The 27,483-nt window shown below is 53.7% G+C and overlaps 1 protein-coding gene across 3 annotated transcripts in view; it reads right to left on the bottom strand.

The window, feature by feature from the left end:
- GNG7 (G protein subunit gamma 7) overlaps positions 1–27,483 on the bottom strand; it is a 174,910-nt gene that overhangs the window by 40,005 nt on the left and 107,422 nt on the right. The window contains exon 4 of one of the 3 annotated variants that reach the window (XM_053295229.1): positions 1,389–1,484. The exons of the other annotated variants lie outside the window; for them this stretch is intronic. The gene's annotated coding sequence lies outside the window, so the exon portion shown is untranslated. The remainder of the gene's footprint in view (positions 1–1,388; positions 1,485–27,483) is intronic. 3 annotated transcript variants of the gene reach the window in all.

Genomic DNA, 27,483 nt, shown 5'->3' with positions numbered 1-27,483 from the left:
CCAGGCCCAACTGCTCACCTCCCAAGCCGTGACCCTCTCTCCGTTTTATAAGCGGTGTATAAATATTCGCCATTGTCTTGTCTCGGGGGCTGCTGCCGAGGCTCAGCCGTCTGAGACATACAGGCCACAGGGTTGCACGAAACCACTGCTCTGCAGCGCTAATCCTTCAATTGGGAAACGAAGGATTTGGTAAGATCTGGCTTCAGGTGCAACTGGACCCCTTGAGGCCCCAACCAGCCGTGAGCATCCCAACAACGCTATAGCCATCGGCGATGAAACTTACACCTACAACCCTGGATTGAAGCAGCCCCACCTCCTCAGGATCATGGCTGAAACACTTAATTAGACTAACTCAAGCTTCCAACCTCGGGTGCCCAGACACCATTGGACTACAACTCCCATCATCCCCAGCCACAATGGCCACTGTGGCTGGGGATGATGGGAGTTGTAGTCCAACAATATCTAGGGACTCAAGGGATTCCCAGTTCTTGACTACAACTCCCATCATCTCCAGCTGCAACAGTCTTTGGCTGGGGATGATGGGAGTTGTAACCAATACCTGGGAATTCCTGTTACAGGGAACACTGGTTGGGAACCCCTAGATTAACTGATTATAAACATTTTGACTAAAAAATGATGCTCCCAATTATCGTATTTACTCAAACTGAAGATGACCCTGGATTTAAGACGACCCCCTTACAAAATATGGGTTAAATATAGGTTATACTATATTATTATTATTATTATTATTTTACATTTTTATATCCCGCTCTTCGTCCAAGGAGCCCAAAGCAGTGTATTACATACGTAAGTTTCTCCTCACAACAACCCTGTGAAGTAGGTTAGGCTGAGAGAGAGTGACTGGCCCAGAGTCACCTAACAAGTCTCATGGCTGAATGGGGATTTGAACCTGGGTCTCCCCAGTCCTAGTCCAGCACTCTAACCACTACACCACGCTGGCTTTACCCTCCCCTGCAAAAGAGGACCCTAAATTTAAGACAACCCCCCAGTTTCTAACAGCACAGAACTTGGGGGGGGGATAGTCTTGGATTCAGACAAGTACAGATCAATGCAGACTTAAAAAATAATAATACAAATAATAATCAGAGGCGCTCTTACCCCTGAACTTCGGGGCCAAAGTCCAGGGCCTCCACATACCCTGGGGCCCCCCAAATCATCTTTAGTCTGTCCTGGGTGGTGGCGTTTGTGCCCTCAAAGAACTACATGTTAAAAAAAGATGCTTAACTTGCAGTGGGGGTGTGGGGTGGACCTCCAAAGGCCTTTAAGTCCAGTCTCTAAAATTACTTAGGTGCACTTCTGATAATAATACAAATGTTTTTGAAAACTGCAGCTAGCAAATGCCATATCAGAAGCAGCATTCCACTCACTAAGGGACATAAGAAGAGCCCTGCTGGATCAGGACACGGCACACTGAGTCCAGCATGCTGCCTCACGCAGTGGCCAGCCAGGTGCATCTTGGAAACCTGCAAGTGGGGAGAAGAGGGCAACCGCCCCCTCTAGTTTATTTATTTATTATTTATTTATCTATCATATTTTTACACCGCCCAAAACTTGCATCTCTGGGCAGTTTACAACAAGATTAAAAGTAAAACATTGATTAAAAACAAAAACAGAAAATTTACATGCAAGAAATTAAAAACACAATTTAAAATTTTAAAACAAGATTCTAAAAACAACATTAAAACAATCAAAACAATATCAGTTAAACGTCTGGGTGAAGAAATGCCTCCAGTTGGTGTTCCCCAGCACAGAGGCATGACCCCTTTGATCCTGATGGAAATATACAGGAGGGAATGCTTCTCCTAAGAGGGCACCTGCCACCCATGGAAAAGGCACTCTCTCAACACTTTCACACAGGAGGGAATGCCTCTTCCAGAATCACGCCAACTATATTATCACACGTGCTGCATCTAAAAATAAAGAGGATGCTTTTTATTGAAGCTAATTTTTCACATATGCATAATTAATGCAGATTCGATTGATTAGCAGCACAGCCCTAAGGCTATTTACTCAGAAGTCCCACGAGTCCACTCCCTAGTAGGTGTGCAGCCAAAAACATCACAGAATTCAATTATGTTTCCAAGAGGGCGCATGATACAGCCGCCTTGCTGAAGCTCAACAGGTCTTGGCGTGGCCACTGTCTAGACAGGAGACCCACACATTCTCCCTTTGGAGATGGGGCCCTAGCTCAGTAGAAGAGCCGTCTTGGGATTTTCTTAATGAAAGGCGGGGTAGACATTTAACAATAAATAACAATAAAAAATAAAATCTGCACTGCATGCAGAAGGTCCCGGGTTCAATCCCTGGCAGCATCTCCAGGTAGGGCTGGGAGAGACCCCTGCCTGGAACCTTGGAGAGCGACCAGTGTTCTCCATTGTAAGGCCTGGGGGCCACTGGGGGCCCCCATCAACCCTAAGTTCACCCCACCCCCACCCCGATTATTGGGCTTGTGTGAAGCTGCGGTTAAAGCTGAATATTCTGCATTGTTCCCCCTGGCACCATGTGGAGGTGACTATTCCCACCATGCAGTGCTGCGGTTCACCCAGTGCCGGGGGTGGTGGTGGTGGGAGTCCTTTAAAGGAACCGGAACCCTCCTGATCCCCTGCACCACCTGAGAAGGCACACACAGAGTGCTAGGGAGTATAGGCCTTCCCAGTGCTTTCCCCTAGAGCTCTTAAGAGGGGGCTTGGTCTCCCTTCAAGGGCTCCCTATCAGTGTCCTCTCTAATTTTTTTCATATGTATGTGGAACGAATTTTGTTCTGGGCAGCAGGATCCAGGCAGTGTGTGCGCACCTGCATTCAGAGTGGGGCCTTCCTGACTCAACCTGAGCGGGATCTAAAACTAACTGAGTGGACATAAAAGAACTTGTGAGCGCGCGCATGTGCACACCTGTGCACGCCTTAGAGGGAACACTGCCCCCTATATGAACCACAGTCCTGTGCGGAGGTCAGCACAGTAGGAAACGGCTCTCACATGGAAGGTTCGTTGCCAAAGTGGCTTCTTCTTCAAAAACAGCAAAGTGGCGTAGAATGCAGCATCCCACCCAGTGGGGCACCTAGGTCATTTTGGAGCCCAGACCTCAAGGGCTTCAGAGACCTTCCACCGCCAAAAGTGCAAGGCTTCCAATTTTTTTTTAAAAAAAGAAGACCAGCCAAAAGCCTGCCACCGCCCCTCCCCGCTGATCTTTGCCATTTTCGCGGCCGGGGGTGGTGGTGGTAGGCAGAGCAGGCCTCTCCCATGGTGGCGGCGGCAGGCGCTGTGGCTGGTGGGCTTGTCTGTCCGGGAGCGCCTGCACAGTGGGAGTAGCAAGTGTTGCAAGCCCCTTGTGATGCTCGATACTCTCACAGCACAGGTGCGCCCGGATAGACAAGCCCACCAGCCACAGCGCCCCCTGCCGCCACCGCCACCACCACCGGGAGGCCTGCTCAGCTCACCCCCCACCCCACAAATGGCAGCAGAAATGACAAAAATCAGTGTGGCAGGGCAGCGGCAGACACAGGGTGGTGGCAGGCCTCTGGGGAGGCCCCCCCCGAAACATTTGGAAGCCCCCCTCCCCCGAGACAGGAAGCCACGGACCAGATCCCCAAGGTCCGTGGGAAAGATCGCCTCTGACCCCACCTCCCCATTTCACGAAGGGACCCTAGGAGAGCTGTGGGGCTGTCCTTGGACACCTGTGGCGTGGTCTTCCAGGCTGTGCCCCTGCGCGGAGAGAAGGTGCCTTGCTTCCTGCAGCAGTTTGGACATGAACATTTGGAAGGGTGGGCTGGGGAGCCTGGTGATCTCCCTGGGACGAGCTGTTCCCAGCAGGAGACCCGGCAGGATTCAGGCAAAGTTGGAGGGGGCGTTTGGGAACATTCAGTATGCAGGAGGACTCCTCCTGGAATCCTGTCACGCAGGCGCGGAGCCTGTGTCCGGCCTGGCGGCCCCCTCCAAGACACCCGTGCGCATGACGTCACGTGGACGGGGGCGTGGCTCGGGCTCCGGAGGCACCCAGAGCGAACTCCCCCCTCCCATGCCCGGGCCGCTGAGAGCCCAGGCGAACTCTTCACCAATGATTTCAGGCAGCTCCGACTGCGCGTGACAAGGGGGCTGCGGAGAGCCCGAATGAGCTTTCCCCTCGTCATTTCAGGCAGCGTCGGCTACCTGATAGGGCATTTCCCCCTTTCTCTCCCTCCAGAGATGGGAGAGGAAGGGGAAAACGTTCTATCAGGTAGTCGGAGCTGCCTGAAATAATTGGCGAAGAGTTCGCCCGGGTTCTCAGTGGCCCGGGCATGGGAAGGGGGAGTTCGCTCTGGGCTCCTATGGAGCTCGAGCCACGGGGCTGGGCCGCCTTTTCCCATTGGCGGCCTGGGTTCTTTGAACCTGTTCGACCAACGGTGGCTCCGCCCCTGCTGTCATGTTTGAAATACAGATGTGTCTGCATTCCTGTTGATGTTTTCCCTGCATTTGTTATACTTCTTGCCAGTAGCGCGCGCGCGCGCGCGCGCACACACACACACACACACACACACACACACACACACACACACACATCAGAACAGCATAAGACAGCAGATCAGTATAGGACAGAAGACCAGCTAAAACATCAACAACAATTTAGAAAGAGAGAGAAAGAGCTGCTGAGTCATCAGTGATGTAGACAATACTGAGCTAGATGAACTAATGGTCTGACTCAGGATAAGGCAGCTTTCTGTATTCCTTGCATGGGGTGAAAGCCCCCAAATCTCTCTCTACAGAGCAGTAAGTGTTTGTGGTCCAGTAGAAATTCCAAGCATTAATACGAGGCAATTTTACTATTATATCATAACGTCGTTGACTAAGAATGACTACATCTTCAGTTTCTTTGCTTGGTATATTATGTAGCAGGGGTGGGGGACGACACAGCATCATGACTCTTTATGGCTTACTGGATTCTTTGCAAGAGATACTCAGCAAAGAAGCTGGAGTTTTAGTCACTCTTAGTAAACTATGTTACAATATTTTGATTGACTAAGTGCCGTCAAGTTGGTGTCGACTCTCAGCAACCACATAGATAGAGTCTCTCCAGGATCATCTGTCTTCATAGGAAGCTGCCATATACTGAGTCAGACCATTGGTCCATCTAGCTCAGTATTGTCTACACAGACTGGCAGTGGCTTCTCCAAGGCTGCAGGCAGGAATCTCTCTCAGCCCTATCTTGGAGATGCTGCCAGGGAGGGAACTGGGAACCTCATATGCTCTTCCCAGAGTAGCTGCTCCATCCCCTGAGGGGAATATCTCACAGTGCTCACACATCAAGTCTCCCTTTCATATGCAACCATGGCAGACCCTGCTAAGCTAAGGAGACAAGTCATGCTTGCTACCACAAGACCAGCTCTCCTCTTCAACTTGGCCTTCAAGGCCTCTCAGTGGTGCCTTCATTGCTGTCGTAATCGAGTCCATCCACCTTGCTGCTGGTTGTCCTCAATATAATATAATGTTACAATATAATATTTAGTTAATCCTCACCTCTTTGAAATCTCCCAAGGACAGACTGCATTGAGTAGGAGTTGGGCTACGTGGCCTACAGAGACCCCTCCAACTCTTTGAGGGGAGCGGAGCTGGTGTTGGGGTAGCGAGCATGAATTGTCCCCTATGCGAAGCAGGGCCTGCCCTGGTTTGCATTTGGATGGGTGACTACATGTGAGTACTGTTTGCTGTCAAATGCTCCACTTAAGGGATGGGGCCATATCACAGTGGCAGAGCATCTGCTTTGCATGCAGAAGATTCACTGCCTGGCAGGTTCACTCCCTGGCAGCACTTCCACGTAGGGCTGGCTGAGACTCCTGCCTGAAAGACTAGGAGGTGCTGCTGCCAGTCAGTGTAGACAATACTGAGCTGAATGGACCAAGAGTCTGACTCAGTAGAAAGCCGCTTCCTATGTTCCTGGCATTCTATCAAGGGAGGGCACGGCAGCCCACGGGCAGTCCTTCAGCAGCACCCTCTCTTCCCTTCTCTGGCAGAGCTCAGATCTGGGTGGAAGGTCCCTGGCAGGGGCTGGAGGGGGGCGGGGAAACGCACCGGAGGAGGAGCTCTCTCAAGGGCAAGAGAAGTCAGCACTTAGCTGCCGGCACCTTGCCCAGTCATATGAGTGGATTCCTCCCTTTCCCAAACAATGACTCAGCAGCTCTTTCTCCTTCTTTCTACATTGTTGCTGATGATTTGGCTGGTCTTTGGCTGTCCTATACTGATCTGCTGTCTTATGTGGGTTGTGATTAGTGTGTGTGCTACTGGCAAGAAGTAGAACAGATGCAGGGAAAATATCGACAGGGAGAGAGACAGGAATGCAGACGCATCTGTGTTTTTAGCATTACAGGATCACAGGAGGAGTCCTTTATATTGAAGGGGCCTGCCGATGTCCCCAAACGCCCCCTCCAACCTTGCCTGAATCCTGTGAGGTTTCCGCTCCACAAGGCCTGCTAGCCACAGGCGCTTCGAAACAGCACGCCTCAGAGAGACCCCCACCCTTCCCAGCCCACCCTTCCCCATGTTCATGCCCATCTTGCTTCCGTGCGGAAGAGAGAGCACATCTCTCCGTGTGGTCGCGCAGCCAGGAACGCTGCACCACGGGGGTCTGAAATGAGCACAGCCCCACGGGGTCCTTTCGTGAAATGGGGAGATGGGGTGCTGCGTTCTACACCCAGCAAGCAAGACGTGCATGTCGGGAATGAAGCTGCAGGTGCCCTACCACGTCACAGGGAACACAGGAAGCTGCCTTATCCTGAGTCAGACCCTTGGTCCACCTAGCTCACTACTGCCCACACTGACTGGCAGCAGCTCTCCAGGGTTGCAGGCAGGGGTCTTTCGCAGCCCTGGCTGGAGATGCTGCCGGGAGATTGGACCTGGGACTCTCTTCATGCTCTACCACCGTGGTAGGGCCCCATTCCCTAAGGGGAATATTTGACAGCCAACAGTTCACATGCCCATCCAAATGCAAACCAAGGCAGACCCAGCTTAGCAAAGGGGCCAACTCCTGCTCGCCACCCCAAGACTAGTTCTCCTCCCCATCTAGTCCAACTCCCAGCTCAGTGCCAGTGGGAACATCCTGACCCTGTGTTTCCGTGTTGGTTGTTTGATATCAGACGCCGCTTCGGAAATGGACCCTGGAAGGCAGCATGAGAAGAGACTGCATCAAAGGCAGGCCTCCCTCCCTGGGATGTGCCTGCCTCCGCCTGTGTGGAAGGACAGCGCTGCTGACTCCCTGCCGGAGGATCTGAGCCAGGCTCTGAGGTCCCCGGGAGCTACAAGGCAGATGCAGATGCTGGGAATGGTTGCTTGAGTCAGCCTAGCAAGGGTTTGTTTTTCAGAATCAAGTTTTACATTGCTGAGAAGCTGCAGGCACCCTGCTTACAAGAAACGGATGTAAAAGGCTCTTGGCTCCGTCCTCACCCCAGACGAGCAGCGCAACCGTTCTGTCTCCTCCCTCCCTTCCCAGCCAGAGAGACGCAGTAGCCAAGCTGGACCGGCTTCCAAGCGGGGAAGATCACAGGCCAGAACTCTTGCGCTTCAGACCCTCGGAGAGCCACTGCTGGCAATCCAGCCCCCTCGTGCCTCTCTGCCTCTCTCTCTTTTCCATGTCATTGGAGAGTGACACTTCCTGTGTCTGCCTGAGAAGGCTGCAGCTCACGCAGTCAACTAGTCCTCATTGAAGGGCCACGTGGCCTGTGGTTTTGTTTGCTGTCACGCTCCCATATGGAACATAGGAAGCTGCCATATACTGAGTCAGACCCTTGGTCCATCTAGCTCAGTATTGTCTACACAGACTGGCAGCGGCTTCTCCAAGGTTGCAGGCAGGAATCTCTCTCAGCCCTATCTTGGAGATGCCAGGGAGGGAACTTGGAACCTAGAACCTAAGCAGCCCCCCCCCAGGTTTGCATTTCAATGGGAGACTTGATGTGTGAGCACTGTGAGATATTCTATCTCACAGTGCTCACACATCAAGTCTCCCATTGAAATGCAAACCGGGGGGACCCTGCTTAGCTAAGGGGACAAGTCATGCTTGCTACCACAAGGCCCGCTCTCCTCCCCCCTGGACTGCATCTCCCAAAATGTGGCACTTCAGGGACAAAGGAGCTCACTTCGGCATAGGAAACAGAGGAAGTTGCCTAATATCAAGTCAGACCCTGCTTGTTTCATCTCGCTCAGTGCTGTCTACACCAGGCGTTCCCATCTGGTGGTCCTCCAGATGTTGTTGAACTACAACTCCCGTCATCCCCAGCCACAATAAACTGTACCTGGGGATGATGGGAGTTGTGGTTCGGCAACATCTGGAGTACCACCGGTTGAGAACCCCTGGTCTGCACAGACTGGCAACAGCTCCCCAAGATTTCCAGCAGGAGTCTTTCCCAGCCCTACCTGGAGATGCTGCCAGGGAGTGAGCCTGGGATGCTCTTCCACTGAGCTACAGCCCCATCGCCTATGGAGAATAACCTGCAGTGCTTACATGTAGTCGCCCATCCAAATACAAACCAGGGTGGGCCCTGTTTAGCAAAGGGCATTTCATGCTCATTACCACAAGACCAGCTCTTCTCCAGTGCTCCAAGGGCAACCCTCCTGTGGTCTTAGGGCAAACCTCTGCCTCTTGAGAACTGTGGGCTGCAAGCATGCGGCAAGAAACATGCTGGAAAGACCTTGCTGGGGCAGAGCCTGGGAGATGTGATGGCCACAATGTTCAAATGATCCCGGAAGAGTCAAGTCATGGGCCCACGTGCCTTCTGTTCTTAGGAGCTGGTAAACTTAAGGGTTCCTTTTCGACTTTGGGAGGAATTGTTTCCCATTAGACGCATTGCTCCATAAGCAACTCTGCAGGAGTTAGAAAAGGTGCAGGAAAAGGTAACCAAAATGATCAAGAGGCTGGAGCGACTGCCCTATTCTTATTCTTATTTTGCATTTATATCCCGCTCTTCCTCCAAGGAGCCCAGAGCAGTGTACTACATACTTAAGTTTCTCCTCACAACAACCCTGTGAAGTAGGTTAGGCTGAGAGAGAAGTGACTGGCCCAGAGTCACCCAGCCAGTATCCTGGTTGAATAGGGATTTGAACTCGGGTCTCCCCGGTCCTACTCCAGCACGCTGACTCCATGAACGTAAGTTCACACATCCCAATTGTGTGGGGCTGGGCAAAGGCAGGATCGCTCCTACCTTCCCCACCAGATGCTCCAGTCGAGAGACCACTGAAACTAACTGTTTAGTTTAGAAATAAGGCAGGCAAGGTGGGGGGGGGCATGTATACAATTATGTAGACTAAGTGGATAGAGAGACGTTTTTCTCCCTCTCAGATAATACTAGAATCTGGGGTCCTCCATTGCACCAAAATGCTGGGAGAGTCAGGGCAGACCAAAGGAAGCACTTCTTTACACGATGTGTAGTTAAACTATGGGATCTGCACTCAGCAGATGCGGCGATGGCCAGCAATCTAGACGGATTGGTAGCTATCAGCGGTTACTGGCCTGGACAGCTGTATATTTCCATCAGGATCAGAGGGGGCAAACCCTTGAGCACCAGGTGTCCGGGACCACGAATGGGAGGGGCCACTTTCTCTCGCTTGTGGGCTACCCTGATGCCCCTGGTTGGCCACGGTGTGAGGAAGGCGGGACTGGGTGGGCCTTGACCTGCCCAGCAGGGCTTTTCTGATATTCCTAGAAGCAGAGTTTTGCACCTCTTACATTCATGAAAATGGCACAAGCACACAAAGTGACAAGGACAAATAACTGAAATATGCAGGCTTGGCAACAGCTCTCTTGCCTGGGGAATCTTTCTCTGATTCAGACTCCAGCACTGACAGGTTTCCCCATCTTAGAGCATAACCAGACCAATTGGGAGCTTCACAGAAATGGCTACGAACCATGATGGAACCTCCTACTGCAGGAGCAGTTTGCCTTTGAATCCCAGTTGCAGGGGAGCAACGGCAGGAGTGGAGGTCTGCTTTCAACTCCAGCTTGTGAGCTTCCCAGAGGCATCCGGCGGGCCACTAGGGGAGGAACGCAGGAATATAGGGACATAGGAAGCTGCCTTAGACTGAGTCAGACCCCGGGTCCATCTAGTTCAGTATTGTCTGCACGGACTGGCAGTGGCTTCTCCATGGTTTCCCGCAGGATTCTCTCCCAGCCCTGCCTGGAGATGCTGCCAGGGAGTGAGCCTGGGAGCCTCTGCATGCAAAGCAGACGCTCTGCCCCTGAGCTATGGCCCCATCCCCAAACGGGAAGATCTGACAGTGCTCACTCACATGGAGTGTCCCATCCAAATGCAAATCAGGGCAGACCTTGCTTAGCAAAGGGGACAATTTGCAAGCTCACTACCCCCGGTTCTCCTGCAGTCCTGGACTAGGGGGACCCACTTGGGCCAGATCCAGCCAGGCTCTTCTTGTGAAGTCTGAAGTCATCTCAGCGCACAGAAGGGCTAGTGCTAGAGAGCTGCCGAGCGGCAACCAGCCAACAGGGAAGCGTGATCGCGGCAAGCAGCCATGAACTCTGCCCTCCTCCAGCCTGATTTCCCAAGAACAGTCCAAGGAGACGCTTCTTTCCTGGAAGCCCGCGGGGGGGGGGGGAGGCCCCCCTCCGCTGCCTCCACCCCAGAGCCGCCCCGCCTCCTCCTTCACAGGCAGAGCGAGTGATGACGGCATTTTGCAGCTGAGAAAGCGGCCCCTCCTTTTACCGTCCCCCAGGACCGCCACGATGCTGTAGGCAGCCCAGCAAAACGGAGGCTCCCTGCCGGGTCTGCAGGGCTAGCGTTCAGCTGAGTGTGGCTGGAGCACGTGGCCTGCAGGGCTTCATGCAAAGGGGCCTTCCTGCAGCTTCCGCTTGGCTCTCCTGCAGCGCTCGAACACGGTTCTCGACACTTGGGTGGCATCAGCTCATGCCCGGCTGCACGAAGCAGAGTGAGCCCCAAGTGCACCACACAGACATCCGCTCAGCCCTGCTGGTCAGGCTCCAGGCCTTTCTAGTCCAGCACTCTGTTTCCCAAGCCCTAACTGGGCAGACTAGGCTCAGCAAAGGGTCAGCAGACTCAGCTCAGCAGATTCGACTAAGCAAACAGTTCATGCTTGCTACTGCAAGAGCACCATAAGAAAATAAGAACAGCCCGGCAGGATCAGGCCCAAGGAGGCCCATCTAGTCCAGCCTCCTGTTTCGCACAGTGGCCCACCAGATGCCACTGGAAGCCACAGGCAGGAGTTGAGGGCATGCCCTCCCTCCTGCTGTGACTCCCCTGCAACTGGTACTCAGAGGCATCCTGTCTCTGAGGATGGAGGTGGCCCACAGCCCTCCGACTAGTAGCCGTCGACAGACCTCTCCTCCATGAAGTTATCCAAACCCCTCTTCAAGCCATCCAGGTTGTTAGCTGTCACCACATCTTGTGGCAGAGAATTCCACAAGCTGCTTATGTGTTGATTATACCAGCTTATTATTATACCAGCTCTCCTCCCCACTAAGACGGGTCCCACCAGGGCCGGCGTCAGGGTTCAGCATCCCTGGGCAGCTGCTGAGGAGTCCAGAGCTTTCAGGAGGGCTCCCCTCACCGGTCCCCAAAACCACCTTTGGTGGCGGCAGCAGAGCAACTCCTGCAGGGCCTACCTTGCGGAAGCCCCCCACCCCCACATCTGGGGCTCACCCCGGGGGTGACACTCTACCTGTCTTAGAGTTTGGGCCTTCCAAGGTTGTTTTGTTTCTCAGAGAGCCTCAAGCTCTTTTAGGAGGATAAAGTATTTTCTGATGCTCTTCCGTTCCATGCCGGAAGCTCCTGAGCAGAGTTGGGACGATTCCTGGCTGAGCCAGGGATGCCAGAAGATGGGCTAGGATTTCCACCAACAGTCCACAAGCCAGGTGATAGCCTTGTCGCACTTGCAGTTTCCTCTGTCTTATCACCCTACTTTATCCCTAACCCCCCACCTCCAAGACTACTAGGATAAATTGCAGTTATTTGTGCACAGAGGAAAGGGCTGGGGGTGGGGTGGGGAGGGATAGGGCAGGGTTAGAGTAACAACGAACCAACTACTGTACTTTCTGCATGGAATAACCTCTGGGAGACATTCCTGCCAATTTTCATTTCCATTCCTCTGGCAACATTTTATAGTAGGTTTTTTTGTATCTAAAACGTTTGAAAGCTTTGAAAACATCCTTGCAAATTTGGCCACTGCAGGTCTGATGGCCAGGACAAAAGAAGCATGAGCACGCACTGAAGGCTGGACGTCTTTGCAATGCCATCCCCTCTTTTCCATCTCCAGGGGTGGAGACCTTGGCAAAGGTCACAAGAAGCGTCCTTCCCTCCAGATGGTACCGACCAGGATTCCCTGAAACAGGGATTCCCAGAGGTGGTTGACTACAATTCCCATAGTTCCCAGCCAAACGCCAGGGCAGCTGAAGATGACGGGAGTTGTCATCAACAACATCTGGGGATCCCTTCCAGGGGAAACCGGCACTGACCACCTCCGCTGGGCCATGTACTAGTCCTTTGCGACAGGCCACCAGCATGAGGCTGAGGAACAGCCAGCTGGGAGAGCTGCCTCGGCCGCCCCTCCCGCCGCTGGACTGGGCCGCCTGCCAACAGGTGCTGCAGTTTCACCCACACCCAAGGAACGGCTGCATTTGGCAGAGCAAGCCGCCTCCATGGCCTCGACCTTGGGATCTGCCCGGAGAGGGGCTCGCAGAGGAGGACAATCTGTGCTGCATTCTGGCAGCTCGGCCAGTTGGGGGGAGGAGGAGGAGGAGGAAAGGGGAGAGGGAGCCGCTGTGCTACAGAGCTACAAAGACCGGCTCCTCCGGGAAGCCTCTCTTGACTCAGCAGGAACAGAAAGGGCAGCCTGCGTCATGCCCGGCCGGGGACTTTGCTCAGAGGAACTTGCAGGAGGGAACATCAGCCCCGGGCAGGGTGAGGGCCCCTCTAGAGTTCCTTCCCAAGTACTGCAGCAGGAGGCAGAGGGCCAGGCAGGGAGGGAGGGAGGGTGGGCCTGCTTTGTTTGCTGGTTTGTCCTCTCCTGGCCCAAAGAGCAAACCGTGACCTTACAAAGCCATTTCAAAACAGCTTTTTGGAATCTCTGTTAGGGAGAGGCCCAGGGAAACGCCAGTGTTTGCCAGCTGCCAGAGGACAGGCAGGCCACACCTGCTCCAAGGGAACCCAGGAAGCTGCCATATGCCAAGTCAGACCACTGGCCCGTCTCGCCCAGTACTGTCTACCCAGACCGGCAGCGGCCTCTCCAAGGTTGCAGGCAGGAGTCTCTCTCAGCCCTATCTGGAGATGCCGCCAGGGAGGGAACATCGAACCTTCTGCATTCAAGCGTTCAGGTGCTCTTCCTAGAGCGGCTCCATCCCCTAAGGGCAATACCTTACAGTGCTCACATATGTCGTCTCCCATTCAAATGCAAACCAGGGCGGACCCTGCTTAGCAAAGGGGACAAGTCATGCTTGCTCCCACAAGAACAGTGATGTGGTGCCCCCTTCCAGGCTTGAGGACCCTCCTTTCTCACATGAAATTGCCTCCCTCCATGCAAATTCCCTCCTACAGTGGGGGGTGGGGTGGAGTGGGGTGAGATGGATGCTCCCTTGAGGGGCAAGTTGGAGCAAGGGAATGGCAGGAAAGTGATGCCACTCCCTTCCTGATATAGGGATGCAGGAAGCTGCCTCATCGTGAGTCAGACCTTTGGGTCCATGGATTTCAGTCTTGTCTGCTCGGACAGGCAGCAGCCCTCCAAGGTCTCAGGCAGGGGTCTCTCCCAGGCCTCCCTGGAGAGGCTGCCAGAGAGTGAGCCTGGGACACCTTCTGCCTGCAAAGCCGATGCTTTGCCACTAAGCTGCGGCCCCATCCCCTAAGGGGATTTTGCATTTTAAAGAGGCGTCAGGGCGCCCTAACACACCTTGGCACTCCAGGTGGTTTTTGCTTCCCGGGAGCCTGCACCCTCCTTGCGACCAAGAACTTGAGCAAAGCTGCATGTAGAGAGGGCAACACACAAGGGGGCCCAAAGGGGACCCTTCCAGTGCCCAAAGTGCTTGCCCAAAGATGCTCAGTGACACCTGTCTGCGCCCCAGACCCCTAGTGGGGCTCTTTCAATCCAGATACCGCCTCCTCCTCCAAAGGCGGCAACCACCGGGACTTCCTAGAACTGGGTTTCTCAGATTAAGATCCCCTCTGACACCCCAACACACACACACATACCCAGAGGAGGCCAAGCCCTCCCTTTCTGCAACTGCCTTCCTGACTGGTAGGAGCCAGGCCAGACGTAGGCAGAGAAGCAACCGGCACCCTCCTCGGAGGGCCAGCCCTCTGAGTTCACCCGAACTGCTTAGTGAATTCATTTGTAGGGGCATGTGGCTTGAAAGTGAAGTGTTTGGCAGGACCCTGGGAAGGAGGGCGAGGAGAAGATGCTGAGGAGAGAGAGAGGCGCCTGCTGAGGGGGGCGCAAGGTGCAGGGCTCCTCTGGCTTACGGAAGGAGGATTGGGCAAGACATTGCTCCCCTGGCTTGCTTCCCGTTTGAAAGCCCCACTTTTCCTTTGGAGGAGGATTGCTAGGTGGGCACTAATGCCCAGGGGGCGGCCCTTTCCATGAGGCCAGGTGAAGCAGGCAGCTCAGGTGGGTAGTTACTGGGGTGCCAGCAGCAGCAGGGCAGGAAGATGCTCCCCACCAGCGGCCCTCGAGCAGTTCTGGGGGACTGATCTGGCCCTCGCAGGCTTGGCAAGGAGCACCTCTCCACACGCTGCTTGCCGCAGAACTTGGAGGAAGCAGGAGGAGAGGAGAGGAGAGGAGGCTGCTGGCAACCTTCCCCAGCCCCCCCCCACTTTCAATTGAAAGGGGGCTGGCCCCCACCAGGGGCATGGGCTGTTTGATCTGCTTTAGGCCTCTCCTGCAAAAGCCGCAAGAGACTTCTGGAACTCTGCAAAAGCAACTTTCTAAAAACAAACTTCTGTTCGTTTGAGGGAGAGGAAGGGCATATCGAAAGCGAGGCAGAGAGAACAGAGGAGGATTGCCTGGCATTGAGAGACTCGACTGGGTAGGGAGGAGAGCTGCCCTTGTGGCAGGGAGTCCGAGCGGTCCCCTTTGCTAAGCAGGGTCTACACTGGTTTGCATTTGGAAGGGGGACTGGTGAGAGGGGGACTGGAAGGGGGACTATGAGAGGAGAGCTGGTCTTGTGGTAGCAAGCATGACTTGTCCCCTTAGCTAAGCAGGGTCTGCCCTGGTTGCATCTGAATGGGAGACTTGATGTGTGAGCACTGCAAGATATTCCCCTCAGGGGATGGAGCCGCTCTGGGAAGAGCATTTAGGTTCCAAGTTCCCTCCCTGGCAGCATCTCCAAGACAGGGCTGAGAGAGATTCCTGCCTGCAGCCTTGGAGAAGCTGCTGCCAGTCAGTGCAGACCATACTGAGCTAGATGGACCAAGGGTCTGACTCAGTATATGGCAGCTTCCGATGTCCCTAAGAAGCACCAGAGGCTGTCCGTGGCCTCCTGTGACAACCACACCCAAACCTTCAGCCCCAGATGAACCCAGATTAGCAAGGGGCCTGGTGTGGGAAGCCACAACTATGCGCTGGAAGCCACAAACGTGTGGGGAAGGATGCCTAGACAGAAACCTTGCTTAGCCTCATGCAGCCTTTGCAGACGGAAGGGGACGCCCAGCCGAGCAAGTGCAGGAAGACACCAGAGGCAGGCAGGCAGCCAGCCACCCCCACCGCCTGGGGAGGACCCCTCGCGTGACCCCATTTTCGGGACACAGGCCCTTCACGGTCAGTGCCAGTGCCTCCCAGAGTGGCACACCGTGTGCTGCTGAAGTGTATGGAGTCGGGCCAGCCTGGCCAGCCGCGATGGCCATAAAACCACCGGCTGGCTCTGGGGTTACGAGGCAGCCTGGAGAGCCACGCTGGGACTGCTCAACAGAGCATCCCTCGGCAGCAGTTCAACAGAGCAGGGACTTCCCCGTGGGCTGGGGCCAGCAGGAGCCGGTCCTTCTTCCTCACTCAAGCTGGGATGGAAAGCAGGCGTTTGGCCTGCGAGGGCCTTCCTGGAGCAGCTTGCAGAGGGAGGAAGAGGCAGAGCTGCAGGCTGTGGGGAGATATGTGGATTTCTTGCCACAAGATTCCCAAGAGCCTGCAGGAAACTCCTGCCTAAGGACCAGCAGGGTCCGGAGAGGGATTCTGGTGGGCCGGAGTTGGCCAAGCCTCTTCCCAAAGCCAGGTCCCTCGGAGCCATTCCCATGAGGGAGGGGGCGAGGGGGAGAAAGTAGGGCCTACCAGGAACCCCCACAATTAGGGATGGGCCAGCCAGTTCAAAGTCGAGCCAGCTCGCCCTTGAGCCGTACCGGGCCCAGTCTGACTCGAGGTCGAGCTGAACCCGCCATTCTGTCCCAGGGCAGGTTCGGGTTTTTGTTTTAAAGGGAAAAAAGGGGGGGGAGGCAGACATACTGCTACTGGGGGGCTTTTGGGAGTACTGCCACGGTGGGATCCCCTGAGGTCCCCCCTCTGGGGGGGGAGACACACACACCCCGCAGCAACACCCCCCCAAACCCCACAATAGCGCTGTCCACTATTTTTCTTGTTTCCTCCCCCTGTTCCCCTTCCCCCCACCCCGAACCGGGTCTGGACCAGTTCGGATCCGAGCTGGACCAGACCCGGCTCTGGTGTGCACAGAACAGGACTAGACCTGGTTTGGTTCGAACCCGATTCTACTTGAATTGAACCGGGTTTTCTGGGATTGTGCCCACCCCTACCCACAACAGCTGGCTTAAAGCCACAAGCAGACCTGGAGGGGCGGGGGCCGGCCAGCACCAATGGCAGCTGCAAAGGGCCCAGGACTCTCAGGGAAGCTCACTGCCGATGCCGAGGCTCTTTGCTCCTAGGACTCCTGCAGTGGTGGAAGAGCCACCCTCAGGGTTGACGGAGGATGGTTTGCTGTGGGCCAGGGGGAACTGTTAGGTACTTAAAAGCTCCAGGGCCAGCCCCTGACCACCTTTTTGATAATTAGACACAATATTTTATTTATTTTTAATTTGTTTTTTGTTTTTTTTACATTTCTATCCCGTTCTTCTTCCAAGGAGCTTGGAGAAGTGTACATGCTTGTTTCTTCACACCACAACCCTGTGAGGTAGGTTAGGCTGAGAGAGAAGTGACTGGCCCGGAGTCACCTGGGCTGAATGAGGATTCAAACTCAGACCTTCCTGGTGCTCATCTTCGTAGGTTCAATCCCTGGCAGCGTCTCCAGGTAGGGCTGGGAAAGACTCCTGCTTGGAACCTTGGAGAGCTGCTGCTGGTCAGTGTAGACAATACTGAGCTTGATGGACCAAGGCTCTGACTTGGTATAAGGCAGCTTCCTATATTACTAAGGAGGACATAAAAACCGAAAGCTCCCAGCCTGTCTGCCTCCCAGCAACTAGTATTCAGAGGTAGACTGCCCCTAAACCTGGAGGTTCTCTCCAGACATCATAGCTCTCCTTCGGTCTCAGTTCCTTGTCTCTTCACCTCCAACACTTACATTCTTCCGAGGCTCCCAACTTTCTCCCACCCCATCCAGAACTGGCAAAGGGAAAGCCTCCTTTGCCTGCTCATGAGGAGACAGAGACACAAAATCTGCCTCCTCTTCTCTGGCCCCACACCTAGGCTTCCTGGTGGGTTTTTTGCATCTTGCGCAATTGTCACTTGCGGGCACAGGGGCCAAGAGGAACAGCAGGCAGGATGGTGCAGGAAAACGTCCCTTAGGCTGCTCCTGACCAGGAAGGGAGATCCAGGATGGCCGGCCCAGGTTTCTCCTTGGGGCCTCCTCGGGGTCTTTCGTGCAAAGGCAGAGAAAGAAGGGATGGCCTCCCAAGGCGGAAGGCGGGTTCCTAGCCAGAAATATCCAAGCCGCCTCCACAAGGTGACCTCTGCTTATCAGGGCTCCGGTTTCACCTGCTGGCAGCCACTACTGCTCTGATAAGGTTCAGGTTAAACAGAAGCTGGAGAGGGCTGGAACCCCCCTTTTCCATCCCATGTTACCCTTCTTGCTTGGCTCATAACCCCAGGAATGCCACGAACCTGAGCGTGCACAAAGCAGGCAAGAGGCAGAATAGAACCCGGGACCAGTGCTCCCAGTAAGAGGGATTCTCAAATGCTGTTGACTACAACTCTCATCATCCCCATCTACAATGGCCATTGGCTGGGGACTATGGGAGCTGTAGTCAACAACATCCGGGAATCTTTGCCACAAGGAACACTGTTTAGGATCCCCCCTCCGTTTCAAAGCAATTGATCATAAAAGAATCTCCCCCTGCTTCAATGAATGCTTCATGATGATGACCCCTGTTTACAAGTAGTGGAGTTGGTCTTGTGGGAGCAAGCATGAATTGTCCTCTTTGCTATGCAGGGTCCACCCAGGTTTGCATTTGAAAGGGAGACTCCATGTGAGCCCTGCAAGATATTCCTCTTAGGGGATGGGCCATAGCTCAGTGGTAGAACATATGCATGCTTGTACACAGAAGGTTCCAAGTTCCCTCCCTGCATCTCCAGACAGGGCTGCAGGGCTGCTCAACTTTGGCCCTCCTGCAGATGTTGGCCTACAAGTCCCATAATCCCTGGCTATTGGCCACTGTGGCTGGGAATTATGGGAGTTGTAGTGCAAAAACAGCTTGGGGGGGGCGCAAAATTGAGTTTAGAGAGACTCCTGCCTTTTAATCTTGGAGAAGCTGCTGCCAGTCTGTGTAGACCAGCGTTTCTCAACTGCCGGTCCGCGGACAGGTGCCGGTCCGCGAAGGGTTGAGTGCCGGTCTGTGCTTGGGAAGGAAATGGTGGGTGGCTCTGCGGCTGCAGTGGGAGACCTCGGGGCTGCAGGCGGCTGCCTGTGCAGAGACTTCCCGGGCCTGCCTGCAACACTCCTTGCCGCCGCTAACCCTGGAGGCAGCCGACCCCTCAAGTCCTCAGGATCCAGGAGCAGGAGGAGGGGTGGGAGGCGGGGGTAAAGCAGCCTCCAGCAAGCTCAACAAGTCCCCGCTGGGCGAGGAAGCGCAAAGGGCTGCGACTGGACGGGTCCACAGTGGGACGGGGAGGCAGCCCTCGCTGGGGTCCGATTGGGCGTCTGTCCTGGGCTGGAGCGGTGAGCTCCAGGGGCCAAGTGCAGGAGCGAGGACGGCAGAGAGCTGGAAATCGGGGTCGGTCTGCACGGGCTGAGGCGCTTCGGCCATGGTGGCGGTGAAGGGGGAAGCCGGGGAGAAAGAACAAGCGAGGAGGCAGGCAGGCAGGCAGCTTCTCTGGTGGAGGAGAAGCAATCTCCTGGGGAGCACCAGCCACCGAAGCTGTGCATTAGTCACTCGCTCGCTCCTTCCCTGACTGGCTGGCTGGCTGCTTGCCTTACTGACGGGCGGGCAAGAGCAGAACAGCTTCCTTCGCTCTCGGACTCGGTGGTTGGCTGGCTCAGCTGCCCGTTCTCAGGCTGCCCATTTGCCCAGGGCTGAGCTTGGGCAGGCTGCCCAATGGATGTCTCGAAATGCCCCTTGGGCCGCTCCTCCAAGGCGGAGCTTGGCTCAGACAGGCAAGCAGGCGGCTCTGGTCTCGCTTCTCCCGCCAAGAGAGGCATTCTGCAGCGACCCTCCTCTTCTTTCTCTTCCCTTCCACAGGGCGGGGGTGGGGGACGGAGAGGCCGCCGTAGCCACCATCGCCGCCATCCCAAGACTTGTCTGGGCCACTGAGGTGGCTCAGGGCCAGTCCATGCCTGGGAAGGAAACCCCCCACCCCAAAAGCATTCTGCTTGTCCCCACCACCTCCCTCATGACCCATCCCTGAACCGCCGTGCATTTATTTTTCCTCCTCGCACAAGCCAGGCGCAGATGCAGGTGAGAGACGCTCAGCGCAGGTCTGGGTTTTTTGATCCCTGATTCTTAATCTCTGAACTGCTTGTATTGAAAACCTATTACCTCATCTTGCTGTATGTTGGGATCTAGCCGCAATAGCAGGAATCAAATTGTACTGTATTTATTTTATTAGAATTTTAAATTCAATTTATTTTATTTAAATAAATTTAATAAATTTATTAATAAATTTAAATAAATTTAAAGTAATCTTGGCCTGCCAGAACTTCAAAAGTTAAATTTTGATTAAATTCATTTTAATTCATTTCATTTTAATTTGATTTAATTGACTGATTGATATTACTTTAATAATCAGCACTCTAAAAATTGACCTTGGCCCCCATGAGCCAAGACACGGTCAGTATTGGCCCACCAGGTCATTTGAGTTGTGCGCGCCTGTAGTATAGTACACTTGAAACCCCTTTACTAACTGCTGGTCCGGGAAACTGTGCACAAAGAATGTAGCGGTCCTTGAAACTCCACGAATTTAGCAGTCCTTGACTTCAAAAAGGTCGAGAAACACTGGTGTAGACAATACTGAGCTAGATGGACTAATGGTCTGACTCGGTATATGGCAGCCTTCTATGTTCTTAACCTTTCCAATGTATAAATGAAGCATTCCTTTCTCCAGTTAAGTCCCCTCTCCCCAGTCACCCCAGATGCTGACCGTGCAGCTAAACCCAGTTGCCAGTTGCAGTCGCACAAGTATTCTCTCACAAATATTCTTCTAGCTCCCCTCACCACCATCTTCTTCACCAGTGAAACTGACTAGGCCAGGGAAAGAATAATCATGTTCACTTCCATACAGAAAGAAACGGGCAAGGCATTCTGCTCTGGTGAAACTGACAAGGTTTCTCCACCTGCATCACCTTATAGGGGGCAAGAGGTCAAAATGCAAACTGAGCTATTCCCAGCATAGGAGGCTGCTGTCTACTGAGTCAGACCCTTGGTCCATCTAACTCACTACTGCCTACACTGACTGGCAGCAGCTCTCCAAGATTTCAGGGAGGAATCTCTGCCAGCTCTAGCTGGAAATGCTGCCAGGGATTGAACCTGGGACCTTCTGCCTGCAAAGCAGACACTCTACTACTAAGCTATGGTCCCCTCTACTAAAGGAGGTAGGGACATAGCTCAGTGGTAAAGCATCTACTTTCATGCAGAAGGTCCCAGGTTGACTCCCTGGCAGCATCTCCAGGTAGGGTTGTGTCATGGCTCAGACTTCTGACTCAGAAGAGTCTTAGCAGGAATGGGAGGATTCGCCTGCAAGTGAGGGCTCAGGGGCACAGCAACAGGATTTGGCAGGGAGACCAGACTCTGGAGCTGAGGATTTGGAACAGCTGCCAAACATGAATCCTGATGTGGAGGAGGCTGGGATTTCACCTGTCTTGAGAAGACATCTCAAGAGGAAAGCTCAGTGGGAATCACACAGGCCCAGGAGATCACTAGAGAGGAAGCAGAAGTGCTCTCAGGGAAGCCTGATTGGCTGCTGGTTCTCTTGAGCCATATATATTTAGCAGTCTGTGAACTGCTCAGATGCTGTTAGCAACTTTCACAGACTGCAGACCATGTGCTATTTTGAATTCTCAACTTTTCTGAGTTCCAGTTTGCCCTTGTTTGTGCTTTCCTGCTTTGTTCCGTTAATTCCTTGTTCTGGTGTCCTTCGTTCTTTTCATTCCTTGCTCTGTGTTTTCTTTTCAGTTATTACTCAGTTATTGTTAGAGGGGGGTACCTAGTTCAGTTCAGGGGACTTGATTCATTTACTATTTTCTTTGTGAGCCTTTTGTTTTCCTTCATGCAGCTTCACGGCTACTTTCTGTTAACTCACAGAGGGAGTGCTGAAGGGGATTGTAAATCCTGTTGGGTTAGCCAAGCTAACAGATTTACGACAGGTTGGGAGAGACCTCTGCCCGAAACCTTGGAGAAGCTGCTGCCAGTCTGTGTAGACAATACTGCGCTAGATGGGCCAAGGGTCTGACTTTGTATAAAGCAGCTCCCTCTGTTCCTATTTTCCAATGCTGTAGCAGAGGGGTTCCCAACAGGGGATACTGTACCCCTAGAAGTACCTGAAGGGCTCCCAGTGGTTACTCAGAGCCCTCCTGCCTCCCCACACTGCAGCTGCTCTACCTGTTCCGCATCTGAGGAATGCCAGCTTGAAGCTGACCCATCCTCAGCAATGCGTCTGCTGCAGAAAGGAGGGAGGAGGACCCTTTGGCTCTGCTCCTGATTGGCTGACACATGCTGAAACTCAGCATACCCCTCCCCTTAGGGAGGACTCAGGAAATTAACATGGAGTACAGGTAAACCTGTTCCATTACGATAATTTCAATGGGAGAACTCATCAGTAACTTAGTCTGGATGTAAGCCCATGACTGCAGTAGCCTTTCTCAGAAATGCAACATTTAAACTTATGTGTACCTGAGAATACACACACACACACACACACACACTCACTCACTTTATGGGGCACCTGAGCTGAAAGTATGCGGCAGAAGGGGTAAACTTGTTTGAAATGTTGGGGACCCGCCTGCTGTAGCAGATTCCTGCACTGAGCAGGGGGTTGGATTAGAAGACCTCCAAGGGTATTTCCAATGCTCACACCCTGCGGTTCCCTGATTCTAGGCCTGTGGGGCTAGAGCTTGGCTGAAGGACCATCTCCGAAGAGCAAGCAGCCATTGGGCATAGGGTCTTCTTGGAGTGGGGGCACCCCGTCCACGGAACACCCTCCCAAGAACTGCCGGCTCGGCCCTTATATGGCCACGTGTGGATGATTCCAGGATGCCCTGCTTTGCGTTTCAGAAAGGGGAACCGCCTTATGTCACATTGCGTGCTCATCCACTGTGGGTTTCTTCTCTGCTTGCTCTGAATCTTCATCTGCCGCATTTATTGCTGCTGCTTGCTTAAAACTGAATCACGTTCTTAGCAAGCTGCTTTGAACGCAGATTGCAGAAAGGCAGGAGAGAAATATTTTAAAACAAGTACATAAGCCAGGTTCACGGAGGGCAGTGACTCAGCCGGCTGAGTTAGGCAGGAGCAAAGTAAGAGGAAGGAGATGACTTTTCCACCCAATTTGTCGTTCTGTGGAAGTTCAGAGTGGTGGAGTGTCGCAGTGACAACCTCAGGTAAGCACAGAAGGCGCAGTGTGTGCACAGATGAATCATCGCAACTCAACAAGCTGCGGAAGCCACAAAGGGATCTCTGAGTCCAAAATCCAGCAAGCATCCTGAGTGAGAGTGAGGAAAGGGCTTGCGATGATGACCACAGTTCCTGCATGGGTGCAAATGTGGGGCAAAGTGCAAGTTCACCGGGGGGGGGGGGGGCTGGATCTTTCAGATGAGCGGCTGACCTCGCCCTTTGCCCACAGCAGTTAAGTCACTCTGGGAAGAGGATTTGCTAATCCCGTCCACTTAAAGCCACATCATGGCGCTTTCCAGATTAAACCTTCCAAGAGGGGTAAAATGCTTCGGCTTGGCAGAATTGAACTGAGAGCAATCCCCAGAATCTCAAACTCCTACAATGGGAAAATACAGCTACTTTTTTTGCGATGCACATGCAATGTTGTAGCACTAGAACGCAAAGATAAGATCCAAAATAAGGCATCGGAAATGTGAACGGCACTTTGCTGTCAGAGAGCAGGGACTGCAGCGTCACAAAGCAGGAAGTACGGAAGCACATTTAGCAGATCCGTAGTGGCACTGTTGTAAGGTTTAAACTGGAAAGTGCCCATGTCTAAAGTGCTCTGGCCAAGGAGGACATCATTCAAGTCATTATAGGAACACAGGAAGCTGCTTTATACTGAGTCAGACCCTTAGTTCATCCAGCTCACTATTGTCTGCACTGACTGGCAGCAGCTCTCCAAGGCTTCAGGCAGGAGTCTCTCCCAGCCCTATCTGGAGATGCTTCCAGGGAGGGAACCTGGGACCTTCTGCATGTAAGTGGATGCTCTGCCACTGACCTACAGCCTCACTGTCCTTGGAGTGTGGCAATAAAGAAGGGGAAGGTCCAGGCTTCCTTTGCTACTGGGTACACACAGCCAGCGGGTAATGATACAATTAACAAAATGCGGAGACTTGTTCACTCAACTCACCGAGAGCAGCACTGCTTTTAAGAATAAGAAGAAACCTGGAGACCAACTTTGTCCTTGTGGCAATACCTGTCAGGCCAAGCAGAGCCACTGGAGGCGTAAGGCAGTACTAATCTCGGCTCCTTGAAAAGACAACCGAACTCCACTTGACTGCATGACTGATCGCCTCATTTGAAGGCTGGGGGCGACATTTCTAATAAACTCAGTGGACTTCACAATCACTAGCCTCCTTTTGAACTCAAGAAGGACTTTGTCATGTGAGTAGAATTATACAGTCAGTGAGAAGAGCTCCGGGGCGGTCTGCGGGTTTAACCTACCTTCCCCGCAGACGATCTCCTCTCCTTCCCTGGGCAGGTGGATCGCCCGCCCAGGCGAGTGGCAGCTCCCCTGCAGCTCCAGGGGTCGGGATGCCGGGATACCCCTCCATGAGCCACCCCACCGAACTCCAATAATGCACCATGCGTGGTGGTGCATTATTGGGACCCCCCCCCCCGAGTGTGCCAACCACAACACACGAACACATGATCAGAAAATGAGGTTAAGGGAACGCTTGCACCTTTGACCTCATTTTAGAGGGAGGCTGCTTAGGTGGGTTTGCCGCCGCATAGTCGCTGGGATCGGGCCCAATCCCGGCGGTTCACACGAATGTGGAAAACTGGCTTGGGCTCCCTTAGCCTGGGTTTCCATGCATGTATGAATAGCCACAGTGACGGATATATTGGGTTTCCCTTTGACCGAAGAAGCCTTTGAAACTTGGAGCACTACACGTCTCAGCCATTCGTCTATTTCAGCATTTTGTTGGCTGTATCCTTACCCATTGATTTTGTATGCTCATCTTTTACCAAGGTATACATCCTCTTTCTATCTATATATTTAATCCCCGTAGACGTGCCTCAGCCTCTGTGGGGATGTGTCCTGGCAACCCAGCTGATTGGCTGGGCAACGGAGCGGAGGGACGCACCTGATTGGCTGAGGCGTGTCTGTGGTGGAAGACAGAGGCGGTGGTGGGCCTTGCCGGGCCATGGAGGCCAGGGCGGTGGTGGGTCTGGCCCGGCCGGGGAGGCCGGCGCCGGCGGGCCCAGCCCGAACGCGGAGGCTGGCGGCGGCCCGGCCGGAGACTGGGGCGGGGGGGGGGAAGAGAGGTAGCCAGCCCCCAAAAACGCGCAGATGCTCTGCGCGGGGGTCGGCTTGTTGATATTATAATACACCCAATTACCGACTAGGTCCTTCATTGTTTTTTGTATTTTGGTACCTACCTTTCCTATTTTCTGTACCCCCAGCCAGCCCCTGTGCATCTGGCCCTTGAATGAGGGTAAAGGGTGACAGATGGTGAGAAAGGCAGCGCCCCAGGAATGTTGACGGGAAACTGAAGCATCACGCAAAGGCCACGCAGCTGCACTGAAGGGCCCGGAAGCAAAGGGGCGGCTGAGCAGGCAGCAGGGCCTGGAACCCGGGACGGGGATCCGGCTGGCCGCTGCAGAAGAGACTCTCTTCTCCCCGCCGTGCAGAGAGGCAGCCTGCTGGTTTCTCTGCACTTGCTCTGAACTTTTCTAAAAGGTCGCCCGACACGAGAGGCCCGCAAAACAACGAGTCACCCCGTTTCTAAAAAAAGCAGGGGCCGCATCATGCAGAAGCCGCTGGCACGTGGGCGGGCAGCCGCATGACCGTCCCCTCGTCCCCTCATGTGTGGCCCTCTTGTTTGTTCTGCAGAGATCTCATCGGGGGCGGAGGGGAGGAGAGCCTGCAAAGAGCTCAAAATAGATGGGCCAGAGAGCCGATTCATCATCGGCCCACCAGGCTCCGAGCGTGATCTGGAGGAGGCCGGACACCTCAAAGGTCCCGTGACTGTCCTGCCCTTGTCTGGGCCATCAAAAGCCATTGTCCTGCCAGAGGCCATTGCCCGCTTTCTTCCCACGTGGGTCCACTTGCTCTTCCCGGCAGCCTTTTGGGCTTCTTGGTAAGGTCCGATGACTGAAGCTCATGTGAGGATTTGCAAGCTGGAGCAGCTCCCACACTGGCCGGGGGCGGCAGGAGGGGAAGAGAAAGGCCAAGTTCGGGTGACGCCGCTTTCGCGGGAAACCCGGCCGTCTCTCACCCACGGCTTGGGAAAAAGGAGAAGCCAGCCGTACTTCAAACCACATCCAATAAAGAAGCTAAATAAAGAAGAGAAGGCTGATGCAAGGGGGTGGAGTGAGAAAAAAGTGAGAGAGCCATTTTCCACTGGACCGGCTGACCCCGCCAGAGAGACGCAAGAGGAAGCCACATGGGAGGAGGCAGGCTTGTCTTCCCAAGTTGCAGCATCCTGAGATAAGAGGAAGAGGCCGGCCTTTCGTTTTAGGAACACAAGAATAGAAGAAGCTGCCTTCTACCGAGTCAGACCCTTGGTCCATCCAGCCCAGCACTGTCTACACTGACTGGCAGCGGCTCCCCAAAGTTTCAGGCACGAGTCTCTCCCAGCCCTACCTGGAGATGCTGCCAGGGAGTGAACCTGCATGCAAGCAGATGCTCTACCACTGAGTTACGGCCTGATTAACTTCAAACAGACCTAATTGACAGACCATACCATAGGCTGTTATTATAGAGCCATTGGGACATCTGTCCTCTTTTCAATGGTTTGCAGCATTTGACTGACCTAAGAACATCAGAAGCTGCCTTATACCGAGTCAGACTTCTGGTCCATTTAGCTCAGTGTCGTCCACACTGACTGGCAGCAACGGCTCTCCAAGGTTTCAGGCAGGAGTCTCTCCCAGCCCTGCCTGGAGATGCTGCCAGGGAGTGAAAACGGAGACCTTCTGCATGCAAACAGATGCTCTACCACTGAGCTATAGCTCCATTTCCTAAGGGGAATATCTTACAGTGCTCATATGTAGTCCCCCATTCAAATGCAATCCAAGGCAAACCCTGCTTAGCAAAGGCGACAATTCATGCTCACTACTACAAGACCAGCTCTTCTCCCCGGGAGGGTTTTTCTCCAGGGCAGTTACAAGAAGAGTTTATATTGGGGAAACTGCTTCACCATGAAATACTGCAGAGAGGCCCAACTCACAAGAACCTAGCGAAGCCCTGCTGGATCAAGGGCTTCCAGTCGGGCATCCAGTGTCCCAGAGCTCACCAGAGCTCTCTAGGGAGGTCGTCAAGTAGGGTTTGACTGCAATAGGCTTCCTGTTTTTCCCAGAGCAACAGCTCTTCAAAGGTAGGCTGCCTCTGGAAATGGAGGTTCCACAGGGCCATCACAACTAGCAGCCAGTGATAGACTTCTCCTCCAAAAATTTGCCCGATCCCCTTTTATTGAAACCATCAAAGCTCGTGGCCATGAATTATGTAATCCTAAATTGTGCGCATATGGACTTTGTTCTGCCCGTCCTCCAGTTCGGGTTGTCTCCAAATTATTGGATGTGGTGAGAGGGAGGCAGATCACATGTATTTATTTTTACACTGGTTAGCCACTTTCCACTAATAAGTTGCAAAGCTGCGTGCAGGCAAACAAATCAACAATCGTTTTAAAATAAACCATTTTTAAAACCGCAATATAAACACAATAAAAGTACCAGATGAGACAGTCAAAAGCC

This window comes from Hemicordylus capensis, chromosome 2 (assembly GCF_027244095.1).
Source record: "Hemicordylus capensis ecotype Gifberg chromosome 2, rHemCap1.1.pri, whole genome shotgun sequence".
NCBI classification, from domain to species: Eukaryota; Metazoa; Chordata; class Lepidosauria; order Squamata; family Cordylidae; genus Hemicordylus; species Hemicordylus capensis.
Note: the sequence above shows the minus strand (reverse complement) of the source record. Positions and strands in the feature narration are given on the sequence as shown.